The following is a 6,418-nucleotide window of genomic DNA, read 5'->3' on the forward strand; positions in this document are numbered from 1 at the left end:
TTTTCTTTATTTGTCCCTTTCAATAATATTATTTATTTTGTTGGTCTTTCCACCTATGAATCTATCCAAGAATGCAAAATCCTCACTTGGAGGGAGTGAAAACACTTCTTTTAATTTAATATAAGATTTGAAAAGAAACTTTGATAAAGACTTTAATAGTGACAAACTAAGCATATTTAGAATAACTCAAATTTGTGGTCCTGGATTCTAGGGTTTCAAAAATGAAAACTTTGATGATGCCATTTTACATGCCTAGTTGGCTAGTTGATACCTTTATTTTGTGTGTTTGTCAACTTTTATATTGTGTCTGTGTCAATTTGTGTGCATAATAATTATTTTATTCAGTATGTGCTAAATCTCTTACCAGCATGAGCAACAAGTAACTCTGTCAACCAACATTTTTAGATGAATGATAAAAAAAAAAAATTACTTAACCCTTCTATCGCTTTGCTAGAATTTGAATCCTATCTTCTCATATTTTTTTTAGTTATTTTATTAATTGCTAGGTCACACCTTTTAATGTAAGTTTCATCCTAGTATTATCAACTTAGGAAGGATATATAGAAAATGAACAATAAGAAGAAAAGACACAAGAACTGAACATCAACAAAATCATGATCAACTAGAAATGCAAGTTAATTTACTCATCAAAAGACAAAAGTAGATTAACATTTCATAGTGTATATGTCATAACTTAAAAAGAAGTACCAAAGGTCTCATGTTCGAGCCTTATTAAGAATAGACAACCTTTCAATAGAGGAAACATTTCTCCAACTCTATGCAGCGAGAATCCAGATTAATAGGGTCAGTATGTTTCACACACAAGATGGTTAAACCCAAAGATAAAAGAGAGAGGAAGAAGAAGCCTAAAAGATAGAAGAAAAACTTGACCCAAGTTTTTTTGTCTGGACCAGAAACTCTTGATAAATAGCGCTTCCCTTTAATGAACTTCACATGGAGCAAATCCAAATTACTCAGATTAGTAAATTCCAGATACTGAACGGTTAAACAGAGAAAAGAAGAAGAAGAAGCCTAATAAGGTCTTGTAGGGAGAAAATTGTTTTCCCCCTTATGATCCATGATGGTGATTTTGAATGGAATTGTAGATCCCCTTTGTGTTAATTCATCATCTCTTTCCCTTTGATTATCTTCAATATTATTTCCAAGCCCAACACCTTTACTTTGATTAATTCTTTCACCTTCTAACTCTCTATGCTTGTGCAAATACCTCTTCAATGGCTCAACATAATCATCAAAACCTAAACTTCCCAAAGCCCAACAAATATCATCACCATTCAAAGTCTTTCTCTTCTCATTGTGACACTTATCAGATGCTTCACCAGTCACAAAGCTAATAAACTCACTAACACATTCTTGCATAGTCTCTTTGGCTTCTTTTGAAATCTTAGCATTTGGTGGAAGAATTTGCTTCATAATTCTCCCAACATTTGCTATTGGCAACAACCTCTCTTGCTCCTTATAAATCAATCCATCTTCACTAATTGAATTGTAATTAGAGCTTTCTCTATCATATTTAGACCCTAATTTGTTGATATTATTATCAACCATTTTTTTTTTCTTTTCTTTCTATAAGAAGAAACCTATAAGTACTTTGCTCCATTATGTGTAGGGTTTGTTTCTTTATAAGCACATATCCCTAATTTTATTATGTTTAAACAAATCGTTTTAATTTTTATATACTGACAGTGTAAACTATTTACATGTTGACGTGTGCTAATGATGTATTTTTTTATACTGTTTGTGTATATAAGTTAATTAGTTTTTTAAGTATTATATTGGAGTCGTGCAAAAGTTTAAAACCTGTGATGCATATCAAAGTCATACAAAAGTTAAAACTTTATGAGAGATATAAAATTTAAGTAGCATAAATACGAAATGTAATGGCAGGCAGATTCTCGATATTGGTACAAAGTTAGGTAATATTTCTTATATGAGTATGTTTTTCAAGGATGCTAAAGATGGTTTTCTAGACTTTGTTATATGTGTATATAATATTGCTGTCATCAATTAGTGATAATATGGTCCCCTCCCCCTTCCCTCTTCTAATTACTTGCTAATTAATCTTTTAAGTTGAAACACTATAGTTTGATAACCTACTTCTAAGTAGGTTTTGACAGGAAATTGTCACTTTGGTTTCCAAGAAACAAGGGAGGCTATAAATTATATTATAACATATATAGGTTTAGCTAGGTGGCATCCATGTGTTTGAATGTGGCAGGCAAAGTTGTTTAAATTAATGAAAAAATAGGACACTAATTATTGATGTTGATTTAATGAGTTTATTACTCTCTTTAACCTAAAAAAAAAAAAGTTAATTACTCTCTCCCCTTCCTTATTACTACCTCCGTCCCATATTAAATGGGCATCTAATTACTAAAAGTGTTTGTCTCATATTACTTGATCACTTATTAATTAGGATATAATTAATTAATCGTTTTTCATTTTACCACTACAATTAATATGGCTTTGAAAGTTTAAACAAATTTTGAAGATTCAAAATTTCTTTTTTTCGAAAAGCTAATTAATATGAACAAAGAGAAAAATAGTAAGTGAATCAAGCTATTAATGATTTCTTAATAACCGTGTAAAATAGAAAGTGTTCATCTAATATATGATGGAGGGAGTACTTGTTATGTTTTGTTTCTTGAGAGTAATCGAACTACATGAACTTTGATCGATATTTTAACATATTGATATGAGAAGGAATGCAACTTATAATATTTTTTTGTATAGTTTTTAAACATCTAAATTTAAAATTTTAAAATATTAAATAATATAATTCAATTTATCATCGATAACTAGTAAAACTGACTCTACTAAAGCAAAAACGTGACAAATAAAAGTAAACAAAGTATATGCGTAAGAATTAATATCTTTGCCATCTAAATTACTCTTTTGAAGCTCTTTATATTATATAACTCCAATTCCATTTCTTTCATTCTTTTTTTCTTTGCATTCTTGACTTGATTTTTATTTTCATTAATATCAATATCAAACTTTTCCTGGTCATCGATTGACCTTACTTACTCAAAAAAAAAATCACGATCGGGAGTACTACCTAACTAAAGAAACATAAAAATTATCAAATTCTTGTTATTTTCAATGGGTTGTTTATAATTTTAATTTTTTTTTAAAACATGAAATCGTTGCTATGAATTCCCTTGACACTCCTCGCGATTAATTTTTCAAACAATTCTCACTCATACGTGAACATTATTTTATATGTGTTATCTCACCACAAATCAAAATATTTTCAAATTTGAAAATTGTGCACTATATAGCGTGAAGACGATTGTTTTGTATATTGTAATGTCACTTTCGTTATAACAAGCTAAGTCACTTGACAAAAATACGAATAATGCACTATTATCGCATGTACTACATGTAAAAAAACTTATAGAAAAATCTAAACTTCAATCATATAAAACTTCAAACATAACATGTGTGTTGTTTGTCAAAAATGGATACAACTTAAATAATTATTAGAAAATAATAAAATACAAATAAAATAGCGGTATCCAAATAGGTTATCCTATGAAATGGGACAGGCCCACTGTTTTTCTTCTTATTTAATGGCCCATTAGTGATGTAGGCCCAAATATAAAATGGTATGGGGACTGGACATATAAGCTTTTGACCCATCAAATACATAGTCATGCCCAAGACTAGGGGTATTCACGGTTTGGATTAAAACCGATCCAAATCAAAAAACTGAACCAAACCGATTAAATAAACCGATTTTTATTTGGGTTAGGTGTGGTTTGGTTTTAGATTTTTAAAAACCAATAGTATATGGATTGGTTATGGTTTTGTTCGAAAAATCGAAGAAATAACCGAACTGAATCGAACCGACAAGTTATATACATATATTTTATTGTTATACATACATAATATATTATTTTTATTAACAACTTTAAAGATCTTATATGTGTTTTCATCAAAATTTATTTATAATTTACTTATGAAAGAAAAAATGCCCAAGGTGAGAATATTTATCTTATTGGTTTTATGTATATGAGTGTGTCTATGACAATTCTTTATAAGATTGAAAATATCAATGTATCTTTCTTCTAAGCCAAAATAATGAAATTGGAAGCTTTCCATAGTAAATTCAATGATGGAAAGTTATGTAATGTCAGTCATTCTAACTATTTTCGTTTTAAATAAATTGTTGTCATTTTTTTAACGCTTTGAATGAATTGTTTTTTTATTTTTGTCTATGGTTAATAACTGAATAACCGAACCGAAATCGATAAGAACCAAACCGATAAATATATACTATATTTGGTTTGGTTTGTTTTTGATAATTTTAAAACCGATTAAGTTGGTTTGGTTTTGGTTTTGACCAATAACCGATCCAAACCGACGACCCGTGAACACCCCTACCCAAGACCAATATGTCTCATCCTATTTCCACAAAAGGGATATTAACATATATTCCCTCTGGACCGTTTGTCGTCCTTACTAAAAATAAATGGTCCAAGATATTTTTTTAATTATTTTTTTCTTTTTTATCTTTAATATTAATTATTTATTCTCCAAAATATTTTCAAGACCTAAGACTATACACTCATATTAATCACTATTATCAAGGGTGTGCAAAGTCCAAAGTTGACATGTAAAAGTGAACGGATGAGTAGTTGTCATTTTAGAAAACCAATATATAATTGAGTACATTTTGTGTAACGAACGATTTAGTGTGAACACATAATTACCTATTTCTCCTCATCTTGATTTTAATTATTATTTAATAATTATATTTTCTTCTTTTATCCTACCTTTTTTATAGTAGTTATACCCTATACCTTCTTTTCTTTTAAATTTATTTTTCAAATTATTAATATTATGTAAAGATAGAAAATGACATAATTTATCCAAATATTGTAAAGCAATACAATACGATAAAATATGTTATAAAAGTATATGTAACCACCATCTAAATGAGGTGTATACCTTCATATTGCACATTGGAATTCTTTTTCTTTTTTCTTTTTTCTTTTTAGTTTCCCACCTAGTGTTCAGAGCCCATATTAGATCTCCGATATAATTTGAATTGCGCACTGCAGGACCCTTTCGGGGATGGCGCTCCCAACATAATTTTCTCCATACCTAGAACTCGAACCCAAGACCTCTAATTGAGGGTGAAGCACTCATTCGCTTGACCTCATTGCAATTTTTTATGGTACCTTTTTAAAATTGTATTGCAATATTTGGTATGCCTAATAGGTAGAATATCTTTATATTAAACTTATGATTAAATTTATACTGTCAATTAAATATAATATAAATTTAGTTTCAAACATAATTCTGAATATTCCAATTTATTTAATCAAATTGAAAATTATCTTATTCCACCATCCAAATAAAATAAATTAATTCAAAAATTATAATTTCAAAATAATATAATCCGCAAACTAATACTCTTAGGGGTCGTTTGGTAGAGTGTATAAGAATAATGCTGAATATGATGTATTAGTAATGCATGCATTAGTAATGCAAGCATTAGTAATGCTTGCATTAGTTATGCTTGCATTATTTCTTATATATTGTTTGGTTTGATGTATTGGAAATAGCAAGCCTTGTATAAAGACTATTAAAAAAATATTTGTTTACAAAAATACCCCCACATTCTTTTACAAAAATAATAATTATAATAATAATAATAATTACTATTATAATAATAATTATAATAATTATAATAATTATAATAATTATTATTATAATAATTATTATTATTATATTATAATTATTAATTATTATTATTATTATTATTATTAATAATAATAGAGGGTAGTTTTGTCATTAGTTAATCTAATGCATGCATTAAAACCATTGTATTGCTAATACCTAGAAATCCATGGTATTAGCAATACACACTTTAATACACAATATAGTGTATAACTAATGCAAGCATTAGTTATACATAGGTTGGAAAAGAGTACCAAACAAGGTACTAGTAATACACAGTGCTAATGCATGCGTTATTTTTCCTAATACACTCTACCAAACGACCCCTTAATATTAAAGAGGCTACTCATATTAAAGTTTGAGGGGAAGTGAATGCAATTTGTACGACTTCTATCCACCAACGTGGCTATTGGGTGAAAAAACCCATAGTCTATTTTCAGAATTCAAACTCAAAATATTTTAATAAAAAACAAAAATTAGTGATTTCAAAATTCTTTTTTCAACTTTGTTTTTTTTCTATTTAGTGTGACTCAAACCCTCAAATAAATTTTACTTGTCTTTATTTATTTTTTTCCTACTATCTTATGCTTAAAGAAGAAAAAAATGTAAAATATGGATTCTTCAATAAGAAACCCAAAACTAAAGTCAAGATTGAACAATAATAATTTGTATATATCCGTTTGCCGCATGTTCCAACCACCATTCTTAC

The 6,418-nt window shown here is 28.3% G+C and overlaps 1 pseudogene; it reads right to left on the minus strand.

Annotated features, from left to right (window-relative positions):
- Positions 1 to 1,032: 1,032 nt before the first annotated feature.
- Positions 1,033 to 1,621, minus strand: LOC125812962 (nuclear transcription factor Y subunit B-5-like; annotated as a pseudogene).
- Positions 1,622 to 6,418: the final 4,797 nt, after the last annotated feature.

The sequence above is a fragment of the Solanum verrucosum genome, unplaced genomic scaffold (assembly GCF_900185275.1).
Source record: "Solanum verrucosum unplaced genomic scaffold, falcon-dt-bn FXZP01000144.1, whole genome shotgun sequence".
NCBI classification, from domain to species: Eukaryota; Viridiplantae; Streptophyta; class Magnoliopsida; order Solanales; family Solanaceae; genus Solanum; species Solanum verrucosum.